The sequence below is a fragment of the Staurois parvus genome, unplaced genomic scaffold (assembly GCF_062004578.1).
Source record: "Staurois parvus isolate SC_StPar_1 unplaced genomic scaffold, SC_StPar_1.0 ptg000013l, whole genome shotgun sequence".
NCBI classification, from domain to species: domain Eukaryota; kingdom Metazoa; phylum Chordata; class Amphibia; order Anura; family Ranidae; genus Staurois; species Staurois parvus.
In genome coordinates this window covers 17,395,649-17,409,711 of record NW_028317809.1, presented here as the reverse complement: position 1 = coordinate 17,409,711, position 14,063 = coordinate 17,395,649, and positions in this window count along the sequence as shown.

The window sequence follows — 14,063 nt, the reverse complement described above, 5'->3', positions numbered from 1 at the left end:
TGTTCCAACCCCCTACCAAAGTCATATGCACAACATAGGGTTTTGGGGAAAGTTTGGGAGGAAGTAAATTTTTTGTATTCCCAGGAAAACCTGACCACCTGAGTAACCCATGCAAACAAGAGAAGAACATACAAACTGTCCAGCTACAGTAGTTAATGGGAGCCAAGCTCAGGAACTCAGCACTGCAGGTATGGTTACCACCTTTTGGTCCATGGCAAAATGAAATGAGCAAGATGGGAGTTATGCAGGCCATAGACAGGTCAAAAATCGGCCGATTTTTTGGCCGAAAAAGAAATTGGCCGATTTTCGCACCATTAGTGGGTTAATTGGTCGGCCATTTTTTGGGATTTTGGCACATTTTTTTTATCGGTGAAGTTGGATAAAAATCAGCCGATTTTGCCGATCGCCCGATTTTCCTGGCAGTGATGGGCAAATCGGCAGATCTTTTTACCGATACCACAATACTTTTTCATGTCAAATATAATAGCGGAGCTCTCTGCAGGGACAAAAGTAATTAAATGCCGGCCGTAGATGGGACGAAAATCGGCCGATTTTTTTTACCATTGGTGGTAACATTGGTCTATTGAACGGCCTTTTTTTTTTTTTTTTAAACGGACGGTTTTCGACCTGTCTATGGCCTGCATTAGTTGGTCCCTTACCCCATTAATGTCAATATTGCTTTGTGTAAATGTGGTGAAAAGAGGGATAAATGCACATGAAACCAAAAAAGGAATTATTATAAGAAATGCTATCATATCATATCTATTAGCCACAAACAGTTATACAATATTTTTCAAAATAGTTGTACTTTAAAGTGTTACCAAACTCCCATAGTAAAATCAGTCTGTATATGCAGTAAAGCATGCTTGCTATGCTCACTGTAGAACCTAAAGGGTTAATCCTCTGCTTTGTGTAAAAAGGCTGTTTGATCCTGACTTCTCTGCCCCTCCTCTTATTCAAATGTCCATGCTGATAAGACAGACTGAACCCATATTCCTTCTGCACATGCTCAGTATAGTGTCTGTTGCTAGAGAGATTTTTTTTTTCTTGGAAGAGTGCATGTGATCAGCACAGGGTCAATCAGCACTGTCCAGACAAAGAGTCAGGGGGTTTCACATCCTCCTAGAGCAGAAAGAAAATTCTTCCTACAAGCTTTAACCAGTGCTTAGCTGAAGTCACAAGACTGCTCTAACTGCTGATGAGAAAATGTATTTACCAGTTTATATTTACTAAAATAATTGCACTTCCATGTTGTGTGTACTGTGGGAGACCAGATATAGTGAATGCAGGGTCCTGGGTATAGTAACACTTTAAGTCCATGTGAGGAAATGTGCAGTGGAACTGTCAATTCATTGATGCCAATGAGGAAGGAACTATGAAAAAAGTGTATATGTGTCAGCAAGCTTTTATCAGAACGTAAAAAGAAAATAAATGTTCCATTAAGGGTTGTATTAAAATGCTTGCACACTAAGATACATATGTGACCATCAGCATCAACCATCCTAAACTATGCAACTATTGGCATCAACCATCCTGAGCTATGCATCCATCAGCATCAACCATTCTAACTATGCAACCATCACCATCAACCATCCTAACTATGCAACCATCAGCATCAACCATCCTAAACTATGCACCCATCAGCATCAACAATCCTAAACTATGCACCCATCAGTATCAACCATCCTAACTTTGCACCCATCAGCATCAACCATCCTAGACTATGCAACCATCAGCATCAACCATCCTAAACTATGCAACCTTCAGCATCAAGCATTCTAACTGTGCAACTATCACCATCAACCATCCTAAACTATTTAACCATCAGCATCAACCATCCTAACTGTGCAATCATCACCATCAGCCATTCTAACTATGCAACCATCAGCATCATCCATTCTAAACTATGCAACCATCCTAACTATACAATCATCATCACTGACTATCCTAAGCTAAGCAACCATTAGCATCAACCATCCTAACTATGTAACCATCAGCATCAACCATTCTAAACTATGCAACCATCCTCATCAACCATCCTGAGCTATGCATCCATCAGCATCAACCATCCTAAACTATGCACCCATCAGCATCAACAATCCTAAACTATGCACCCATCAGCATCAACCATCCTAACTTTGCACCCATCAGCATCAACCCTCCTAGACTATGCAACCATCAGCATCAACCATCCTAAACTATGCAACCTTCAGCATCAACCATTCTAACTGTGCAGCTATCACCATCAACCATCCTAAACTATTTAACCATCAGCATCAACCATCCTAACTGTGCAATCATCAGCATCATCCATTCTAAACTATGCAACCATCCTAACTATGCAATCATCATCACTGACCATACTAAGCTAAGCAACCATTAGCATCAACCATCCTAACTATGCAACCATCAGCATCAACCATTCTAAACTATGCAACCATCCTCATCAACCATCCTGAACTATGCAACTATTGGCATCAACCATCCTAAGCAATGCAACCATTGGTATCAACTATCCCAAGCTATGCAACCATCAAAAGTGATAACTGGGTAGTTATGTAGAGCCCAGAAAAAAATCACTGCCAGTTTACAGAAAACTGGTGGTAAATAAGACCAACTCAAAGTTGGCATACAGGAGGAGGGTGGTCTTGCATGTTCATTACTTTATTAATATGTTTGAGTTTTACATTTACAGCATTGGTTGCTAAGATGAAGGCCACCGACATCCTAGCAACCAATGAAGCCACACTGAAATAATGGGTATTGACAGGGGATGGCAGTGAGCAGATTCATAGCTACTATTCAGTCTAATAGCGGCTTGGGAACCAGCCCACTGCCATTTGCTGTCAATCACAGGCAGGAAGAACCTGATGGGGAACTAGTCTCAGAGGTCCCTATCAAGCTGTGCTTACTCAGCAGGCACAGCAGCTATGAATTTGAGTTGTCAGGTGGGCAGGGCCTGAAGGGGAACTCTGAGACTAGTTTCCCATTAGGTTTTCCTTGCCTGTGATTGACAGAAGATAGCAGAAGGCAGATTGAAAAACCACTACTGGACTGAATAGTGGCCATGGATATGCCTGCTATTATCTGCTGTCAATCACAAAGACTGAGACTAGTTGCCCATCAGGCTTCGCCCATCTCTAGTTACAAACTCCTCAGCTATGAGCCTGTCAGTGTGACGGAGCAGTGACCAAGAATGGAGGGCAGGTAGTGAGGAAGGAAGGTCCAATATGGACACTCTTCCCTCAGTGCTGGCATCAACAGAGCCTTCTAGGACCTGTCTAATTCAGAACTGTTTTTAATCAAAATAAAATTATTTTATGTGCATTTTATATTAGCTTTAAAAATAATGATGTGCCTTGACAAAGGGGAAGTGTTGATGGACTATTTGTTCACTTCAAGCAGGTTTTGCATTTCCACACAAGTCTATAGAAATGTAAAATCCACTAGCAGCAGATTAGAAGAAGGCCAACTGCAGGTTAAATGCACCTTTCAATTAAAATGGAATAAAGTTGAAAAACAAATTATGAACAGGCAGGGTTTTTAATGGAGAAGAGACATGCAATGCACCTTTCAATTATAATGCAACTAAAGTTGAAAAATAACATTTTATGAACAGGCAGGGTCTTTAATGGAGAAAAGACATGCACGCTTACCTGCCTGTTTGCAATCCCCTGTAGAATGTACACTGGGCTGCACATGTGCAGCTTATTATACATTTTGGAACACTGTCAATGTTCCAGGATCTGTGACATCATCCTGGGAAGGCCACTCAAGAAGGTTAAAGACCAATGCCCATAAGAAGGCGGGGTGAAGATGCCGGCACTGGCAAGAAACTTTGTGGGCGTTCAAAATTTGGGACTAAGGTAAGTATTTTTACCTTTATTTCCACTTTAATTCTGAATAATCTCAGAAGCATTTCAAACTGACATCAAACTATAGCTATTGATGCAAGCCTAAAGTCTGTCAGCACAGACACTTAGCTTAGTTACACTTGCAGGGGGGGGGGGTCATTAAAATTAGGTGGGTGATCTGCATTTTTAGCAGTCCCAACCCCCCCAAGCTGCGAGGGCAGACTTGTCACGACTGCAATGCTTTGATTTGCGGAATGGCAAACATGGTCCCCTGTCACATTTGGCAGGCAGTAGTGCCACGAAATGTGACCCATTCAAGTGAATGGGGCTGTGCAGTGACTTCAAGTCAAATGCTGTGCATGTAGTTGCAGCAAGGTGTTCCCATTTAAATATCCCATTCATCCGGGTATAAACTGTTATAAACTGCAATACTTTTGCTGCTAGACACCTAATTAAGGGCAAATTTATATAATAGAATGTGACTTTCAAACATTCACTGGTGGTGAATCAATCACTTTCATTTAAAACACATGCACCTCGAAGAGTCAGCTGTAGTTAATGTTTGGTGAAAGTCAGACTGATTACTTTATAAATATGCCCCAATCATATTTTTTTCCCTATCTGATGCCCCGTCATTTTCAATAGCACAGAAAAAATTGAATATGTATTCAGGCTTTTCCTAGCATGTTAAGTAAGCTAGTGCCATCTTTAACTGGTCTATATTAGGCATCTTTGAATGTGATTATTCTTGGTCTAGCTATTCATTCAGTTTTATCACATTTCCAGCTCTCATATTTATCAAAAGAATCCAATTTGACTTAAAACCAAGTTGCAGATGTACTGCCAAGCTTATTACAATACGATTAAACATAGTATTTAAATACAGACAAGGTCCCCTTTGTTGTTGCAGCTTACAAAACATAGAAAAGAGATTTGTGTTGTAACCTTGCACATAATCTAACAGATATTTCTTTCTTCCCAAGAGACTGAGGGTATGTCATGAATGCAAGTCTTTGATGACCACATCCACTTTTTTAGCCAGTGGAATGACATCACTATAGACGTTCAAGACGAAGTTGAAGCACGCTAAAAGACATTCTTCTTTAAGAGTGAATTTCCTGTGAATTCTACGTAGTTCAAGCAATCATTGCATAATACTGACAACCACATACAGTACAGTCAAGGAAATGTACATCTAAGCTCTACATCAGAAATGTTTATTTGTACAGTTTTCACAGTAAAACCACTGTTGCTTCACAGTTTTATTTTGGAATCTTCATAGTCCACAGAGATAATACTACATCTGTTATATGACACCATTAAAGCACATCTGCAAGTAGGGTCTTGTGAGACATCATACTGGGTTAATTTGAAGAAAACATTTAAAAAGTGCATTTTTTTTGTTTCTTTTTTTCTGTAGGTTTTGATCATTAACAATTTACATACAGTATTTGTATATGTGTACTGCTATAGGATGCATCATGAGTAGCTCACACTAATCACATTGTAGCATAATGATAACATATTCTGCTGCATGCCTAAAACCGGTGCTCATTAACTTTGGTCCTCCATCTCCTCCTAGGCCAAGGTTACATAGGCAGTTCTGTCGACAGTGACTTATCTTCAGTGGCAGAAGTGCCACAATTAAGCTTTCCATTATTACAGAACCAGCTGAATTTTGCTCCACCCATGGCTAGCTTTAGGCTGATGTCAGCAGGGCAGCTTAACCCCACAACAGTCAAATCAGTATGTATATGCAGTAAAGAATGCTTGTTATACTCACTGTGGAGCCTAAGGGGTTAATCCTCTGCATTGTGTAAAAAGGTTGTCTGATCCTGACTTCTCTGATCCTCCCCTTCTTCCAGTGTCCCCCTCTTATCTCCTGTTAAGACATATCGTGTGGAGACACTGTGCACATGCTCAGTTATAGAGGTACTTTTTTAGTTGGGAGAGTGCATGTGATCAGCACAGGGCCAATAAGCACTGTCCAAACAGAGGTCAGGGGTTCTGCATCCTCCTAGAGCAGAATGAAAACTCCTCCTACATGTGCTCGGCTGGACACTGATAGAAGTCACAAGACTGCTGATGAGAAAAGGCATTTAGCAGTTTATATTTACTAAAATAATTGCACTTCCATTTTCTGTGTACTGTGGGAGACCACATATAGGGAATGCAGGGTCCTAGGTTTAGTAAAACTTTAATTATCTAATCTACTCACATGTAGTTATGATCAGCACAGGGCCAATCAGCACTGTTCAGGCAGAGAGTCAGGGGACATGCAGCCTCATAGGACAGTCAGATCAGAATGAAAATTCCTCCTACAAGCTTTAACCGGTGCTTATAAGTCACAAGACTGCTATATACTGCTGATGGGAAAAGGTATTTCGCAGTTTATATTTACTAAAATATTTGCATTTCCATGTTCAGTGTACTGTGGGAGACCAGATATAGAGAATGCAGGGTCCTGGGTTTAGTAACACATTAACATACATTGGTTCTCCTAAAGCAGAACTTTAGTATTTTTTTCTAAACTGTGAACAAGCAGGCTGTTTATTGCAGAAGAGTCATGCAAAAAAAGAAATACAATGCAGCCACCACGTCTAATGACTGGTAAACTGCACTATATTACATTTTTGGAATTTAGTTTATTACCATTTTAAAGGTGTATGGTTCATTCTCTGCACCCTACAGGTATTGTCATAACTACAGTGAGGCAAAAAAGTATTTAGTCAGCCACCAATTGTGCAAGTTCTCCCACTTAAAAAGATGAGAGAGGCCTGTAATTGACATCATAGGTAGACCTCAACTATGAGAGACAAAATGAGAAAAAAAATCCAGACAATCACATTGGCTGATTTGGAAAGAATTTATTTGCAAATTATGGTGGAAAATAAGTATTTGGTCACCTACAAACAAGCAAGATTTCTGGCTCTCACAGACCTGTACCTTCTTCTTTAAGAGGCTCCTCTGTCCTGCACTCATTAACTGTATTAATGGCACCTGTTTGAACTTGTTATCAGTATAAAAGACACCTGTCCACGACCTCAGTCACACTCCAAACTCCACTATGATGAAGACTAGAGAGCTGTCGAAGGACACCAGAAACAAAATTGTAGACCTGCACCAGGCTGGGAAGACTGAATCTGCAATAGGCAAGCAGCTTGGTGTGAACAAATCAACTGTGGGAGCAATAATTAGAAAATGGAAGACATACAAGACCACTGATAATCTCCCTCGATCTGGGGCTCCACGCAAGATCTCACCCCGTGGGGTCAAAATGATCACAAGAACGGTGAGCAAAAATCCCAGGACCACACGGGGGGACCTAGTGAATGACCTGAAGAGAGCTGGGACCAACGTAACAAAGGCTACCATCAGTAACACACTACGCCACCAGGGACTCAGATCCTGCAGTACCAGACATGTCCCCCTGCTTAAGCCAGTACACGTCCGGGCCCATCTGAAGTTTGCTAGAGAGCATTTGGATGATCCAGAAGAGGATTGGGAGAATGTCATATGGTCAGATGAAACCATAATAGAACTGTTTGGTAGAAACACAACTCGTCGTGTTTGGAGGAGAGAGAATGCTGAGTTGCATCCAAAGAACACCATACCTACTGTGAAGCATGGGGGTGGCAACATCGTGCTTTGGGGCTGTTTCGTGCAAAGGGACCAGGACGACTGATCCATGTACAGGAAAGAATGAATGGGGCAATGTATCGTGAGATTTTGAGTGCAAACCTCCTTCCATCAGCAAGGGCATTGAAGATGAAACGTGGCTGGGTATTCCAACATGACAATGATCCCAAACATACCAACAAAGGAGTGGCTTCGTAAGAAGCATTTCAAGGTCCTGGAGTGGCCTAGCCAGTCTCCAGATCTCAACCCCATAGAAAACCTTTGGAGGGAGTTGAAAGTCCATGTTGCCCAGTGACAGCCCCAAAACATCACTGCTCTAGAGGAGATCTGCATGGAGGAATGGGCCAACATACCAGCAACAGTGTGTGCCAACCTTGTGAGGACATACAGGAAACATCTGACCTCTGTCATTGCCAACAAAGGATATATAACAAAGTATTGAGATGAACTTTTGATATTGACCAAATACTTATTTTCCACCATAATTTGCAAATAAATTCTTTCCAAATCAGCCAATGTGATTGTCTGGATTTTTTTTTCTCATTTTGTCTCTCATAGTTGAGGTCTACCTATGATGCCAATTACAGGCCTCTCTCATCTTTTTAAGTGGGAGAACTTGCACAATTGGTGGCTGACTAAATACTTTTTTGCCCCACTGTATTTTCAATATTTTTATTTTTGAAAGATGAATGAAACACATGCATCAAATAAATCTTTTTTTACTCATATAAAATACTCAAATGTTCAGAGTATTTCAACAGAAATTTGGGAAAAGTTATTCTGTAGAATTTTCTAAATATTACTATGACACCTAAGAGAAAAACCCTTCATATGGTACGTGAAACTTAACAAGCTAATAAATAGGGATGAATCTTTGCTTTGCCAATTGACACAATACATTGAAGTCAATAGTTAAAGCAAAAAGCATAGCTAAAGCAAAATGAGGTTGGCGTTTGGGTAGTTTTTAGGATTGTATGGGGATTAAATGGTTCCTGTCTTGCGTGTTAAGAAAGCTCCTTGCCTTTGTTGATAAAAAAAAACAAGGTAATGTGATCACATGGCTTTAGTTATGGAAACAACTACTGATTACCATACCAGAAATGACTTGATGATTTATGGCGTGCTTGGCAAAGTTACAGTATGTCACTGACACGGTATAATTTAGCCGTAAATTGGTGATATCTGGCATAGCTTTTCACACAGCAATGGAGTGTGGCATCGTTCTGTTTATTAACAAAGCCATGTCACATAAACCCAATGTGTACTACAGAGCTTTTTTTTTTATAAAAGTAATTGCATGTATAAGACATTTGCTGTGTTAATTTCATCTAACAGTGCCACATGGCAAAATAAGTGGCACTGTTAGGTGAAATTGACACTGAGAAAACAATATGATAATTGTTGGTAGGAGTCAGTATTGGAATCACATATTAATGATAATATTTTTTATCATTGAGATTTGAGCAGAACAAAGTATAGTTACAGCGAATTATGTAATGAGGTTTTACAGAATCCTAAAATTATGTAATAGAGTTCCACAGAATCAAACAATTATGTAATAAGGGTTCAAATTTACCAGGGTCTGGCCAAAAAAGACATGCTAGAAACCCCAAACCTGTTCAAACATCAAATTAAAGTTTTCTGGGCTGGTCACTTCTCATTGTAGCACCCTCCAAATTTAGCTAGGGGGAGCTAGAGTCTTGATTGTCAGTAAGGAAGGCTGAGTAGCAGCCTGGGTATAATAGCAAGAAGGTCAAATTGTGGTCAGGAGCTGAGATATTCTGCAGGCCGGCCCGTCTGGAATTTCCCCCTGCTCTAGGGCTTCGGAGGAAGGCCCTAGAAGCAGTGGATGGATATGAGGAGTGGCTGGTTTGCACTCTTGAAGGATCCTGGCCAATCCCCAACAGCAGGTTGGAAAGGGGCCAGGTCACCCTTAAAATTGTTGGAGCATGCTCAGTTGCAGGACGGTTGGGGTGGAAGACAGGGAGGAAGATGTGAGGCTGAAGGCAGGAGGCTGCGAAGAGGCTGTATGGGATGGGGCCTACCTGCAAGCCTGGAGCTGGAAAGGGAGAAGCTCAAAGTCTCACTGGCCCCCAGAGCGAGGATCACCTGTATGGCAGGGAAGGAGCAGCCCAGCTGGAAAGGCCTGGAAGTATCCACCAACCCATCAGCAGCACAGGAGAAAATCTCCTGTACTCCTGCACCCCCTGGGAGGATAGTGGAATGAGCAGATTTGCTGCCTATTTGGGACTGTCCACTTTTAAAGTAACAGATACCAGATCCTCTCTTCAGGGATACCTCCAGATTGCTGGGTAAAGAAGAGGAGTTCATCTAGGGTCTGGGATGGTACATTAAGGAGACGCTAGCTAGCTCTCCAGCAAAGACTGTGCTGCAGAGAAGGCTTGTAAATAGTTCCAGGAAGTTGTCCTCGGTTTATCAATTTCCTTGGGCATCCTGTACACCCCTAACCTTATAGCAGTTCAAATCCCCTAAATAAAATAACAAAACCAAAGCTCAAGGACTAATCTCTGACTCTAGATGCAAGCCTGTGTGAAGATGCGTGATGCCTGGCTGTGCAGGACTATAGGGGGACCCAAATCTTCTAGCGACTCCTAAGGGGGTAGTGCTACATCATTATTAAATATGTCTTCATATTCAGCTAAAACAATGGAAATATATGTGAAAATATATGTAATACTAGCTTCTTCTGATATTTAATACAGAAGAATACCTTCAATAGGCAGATTTAAAGTTTACCATACACGTTACAATCTGAATTTTCAATCCGATTTAGATCTACTAATAAATGTATCATTCAAGTGCCTGCTTGATTGGCTACAAATCGATTGGATAGTTTATGTAGGTCCTCATATTAGAATTCATTCACACCAAGTGTGTTGAGTTGCATTGATCAGAACAGGCTTAATGCAGGGGCACATATAAAATAATTGTTGCTTTGTTGCTGCAGTGCATAAAGTTGATCAAAATGTCATTTTGTGATATTTCAATAAAGTTAAACAAGGTCCCTTTGATGTTTAGGTCTGTGACAATGATAAGGCTTCCTCTGATTAGCCAAGGTAGATATGGGGGTAGATAAAAACACAAGGCTTCTCCTGAATGGCAGAGAAGCACTCAATGGGAAGGGACTCAATGGGATGTCATCTGTACTGCTGCCAGATGCAGCTTACTGTATGCACCTGTAGGGATGTGCTGTCTGTATGTGGATGTGCTGTATAATGTGCAGAGTTCTTTAAGCACATAATTTCCCATATCTGCATGTCTGGAAGAAAAACCCCAGAAGGAGGAACTGGAGAGAAAGGCAGAGAACTGAGCCATATAGCTTTATACACACAGTGCCTGCTATTGATGCTGTTGTATTTTAACCCAAACCAGAAGTAGAGACTATTATGCAAGTATTTATATAGTCTAATAGTTTAAATGCAGCTGCCCATTATTTCTTGATCTAAACCCTAATTACAGATAAGCCGCTGTCCTATTGTTATCATTTCACATGTACAATTCCAGATAGCTAGGTCTGAGCTGCTATAAGTATGTGTAGCAGTACCTCTGCAGGAGATGCTTGATAAATTGGGTTCTCAATTCTTCTGTCTCGATTCTGAGAACAACTTCAGCTCCACTGACACATCAGGATAAGCAAATGGATACTGCACTGCTACTGAGAGCACAAATATAGATACGCTGCGCACAACTTAGGTTCAGTATCAAAAAGCAAACATCAGACTGGTTATTAGTAAATGAACCCAATATATTGTCACAGGTTGTAGGTTAGTAAATCAACCCCAATATGTTCACAAGGCTATAGCAGCAGAGAATAGACTTCTATGCAACTAAATTAAAGTATACCTGTAATCCACAAAATCAGCAATAAGTATTGGCATTAGAAAACAGTAAAAGCAATGAATAATACAGAGATAACTATTCTGTAAACAGTAGGCTATATCCACTTTAGAGTGCACTATATATGACTTTCAGAGATGCTATATAAAACTGTCTCGATTCTGAGAACAACTTCAGCTCCACTGACACATCAGGATACATGACACATCACTATATATGACTTTCAGAGATGCTATATAAAACTCCCTTAAAAGGTACCTTTTACTATGGACAATAGGCAAAGTTCTTGTGAAACAGATATCAGAGTGAGCAGTTTTTAGCCTTAGTTCTTCAGCCGACTGGTGTTGGGGCCCAATTTTTACAGTGGTGCACATGAGTATAGTTTCAGTAAACTCTGCATGCAGTAAATAATGCCAGTCTCTATGTGCTCAGTGTCTTCTAGCAGCAACAGGTTAATAGCAGCATGGTCCTCCCACCAGTCCTAGCAATACAGCAACAGAGGACAGCTCACTTCTGGATCTGGCTGGAGCGACTCTGGTCCTCAGCACATGGCCACAGGCTTGTGGCAGGTTGAATTGCACACAGGAGCAGCTATGTGCACACCTCAGTCTCCTAGCAGCAAAAAAAAGAGTTCCTTGGTATTCAGCCTAAGAAAATAAAACTCTCTCCCCTATACCTGGCATGCATTGGGAATTCTAGTCCAATGGGCCATAGACTACCATAGCAAAGTTTCTTTCCTGAACGTTATCTTCCATGATTCACTGCTGCCAACAATCAAGTTTCTTGAGCCCTTGCAAATCACTCTCTGTCTCTAGCCAAGCACCTGGCTACACATGTAGTGGTCACCTTCCAGTATATTAGTAGGTGAATATGTTTATTGCAATAGAGTTTACATGCAGTTCCTGTTATTTTAGTTAACCCTGTCTCCTCTGGTCTGTGATTCTATAGCTAGTTTTAGCTCCGTGATCAATAACCAGCATAGCCTATAGCCAGGGTAGACATCCAATGGCCACTTTTGGTAATTAGAGGTATGGTTTCATGTCAGATTAGAAACTACTTTGACTTTGAGTTTCAGCACCACACTACAGTTTCTGTGTATGAGAAGCTGTGTTCCAGGCTGGTTGGACAACATTGAAGATCTCCCCATTGCTGGTGATCTTTTCTCTAGGTCTTTTACACATAGTCAGATGCTGTCTTGTGCTCATCCTCAGGGGTCCCTGCACCTGGACCTTGCTGCAACATCCATCTGGAGGTATCTCAATTAATAACTATATATATATCCTTGAATATGTGCACAATTCCATCAGGACTCCTTTTGGGCCCTTTGCTAATACTACCTGTTTGTACATGGCTATATGTACTATTATTAATCTTTTCTTATATAACGCTTGTACTATTCCCATGCTGGTAAAAAAAATGTGCATTTATTATTTTTGTCTGCAGGAGCCTGTAAAACATGTTTGGGGAGATTTATTTTGTCAAACCCCCCCCCCCCCCCTTCAAAAGAGGCACAAGAGGGCTACATACCTAATGCTATAAGAGTATATTACAGCACATCCAGCGACAATGTCATCAGGCCGTAGAAATAATTTGAATGGGCCAGCTTGGCCTGAACAAACTTTTTAAAATGAAAGAAAAGCTGAGTTCATACTTTAAATTCTTACTGGCAATTACATCATTAGTAGTATGTAGTGCTCCCTAGCAGCAGGTCATGGCCTGATCCCCAACCAGTGCATAATGGCTACCCAGGGGCTGGGTTTTTAAATCAGCTTTGCAGGGAAGGAGCGGCAAAGTCCAACTATCTGAATACCCCAACAGCGAGTAAAGATGAATGGATTTTTCATTCACAGTTTGAAGAGTTGAGTAATGCTGACACAGTCACCCACGGTCTGAGTTTTGGCTGAGCCCTGCTGCATCACAGCTGTGTATGGGCAACTTAACACTGGTCTTGATACATTTATTTTTTATCTCTTATACAAAATTAAACCTGAACGCCGCAAGATAAAATAACCAGGATTGGCATGGATCCCAAGGGAAAACATAGTCAAGTAGATCTCTAATGAGCACTAATGGGACAGCAGAAAGTCTGTGATGATGATGAATGATTCCCATATGTTTTAGGGGTTCTGTGTCACTGAAGATTCTCCGTTGCTGTGTCTGCCTGTGTGACAGGCGCAGAGACTGGGCATGAAGCTCAGAAATGATGAGCATCTGATTTTATCAGGTTCACCATTACTAAGCTGCACAGTCAGGTATGGACACTCAGGCCTTGGTGCTGTCCCCTCTCTGTGGTTCCATGAATGCTGGGTCAATTGATGACATGGCCCTGATTAATCTGCTGCAACTGCTGAAATAAGTACCTCTCCTGCGAAGCATTACAGGCAGGGACGCTATTTGGACACATTGGATGAGTATAGGAAGCATATTAAAATGGAACTAAATCCTTCTATTCTTCACAGCCAAGGAAGATGCCATCTTAGCCTCTGTTTGATCTGTGGTTGTGATGGCGCTGCAAATGTTATAAGTTAGGACACCAGCCATTTGATGGTTTGACTGTTCCGTTGAGAGCACAGACAGTTAACATTCACAGCATGCTTGGGATGTAACTGCTTTGGGGAAACAGTTAAAGTGGATCTAAAGGTATCCTACAAAAACATATGAGCAGGCAGGCTATTTATCACGAAAGAGACATGCAATGTCTTTTCTGAAGTA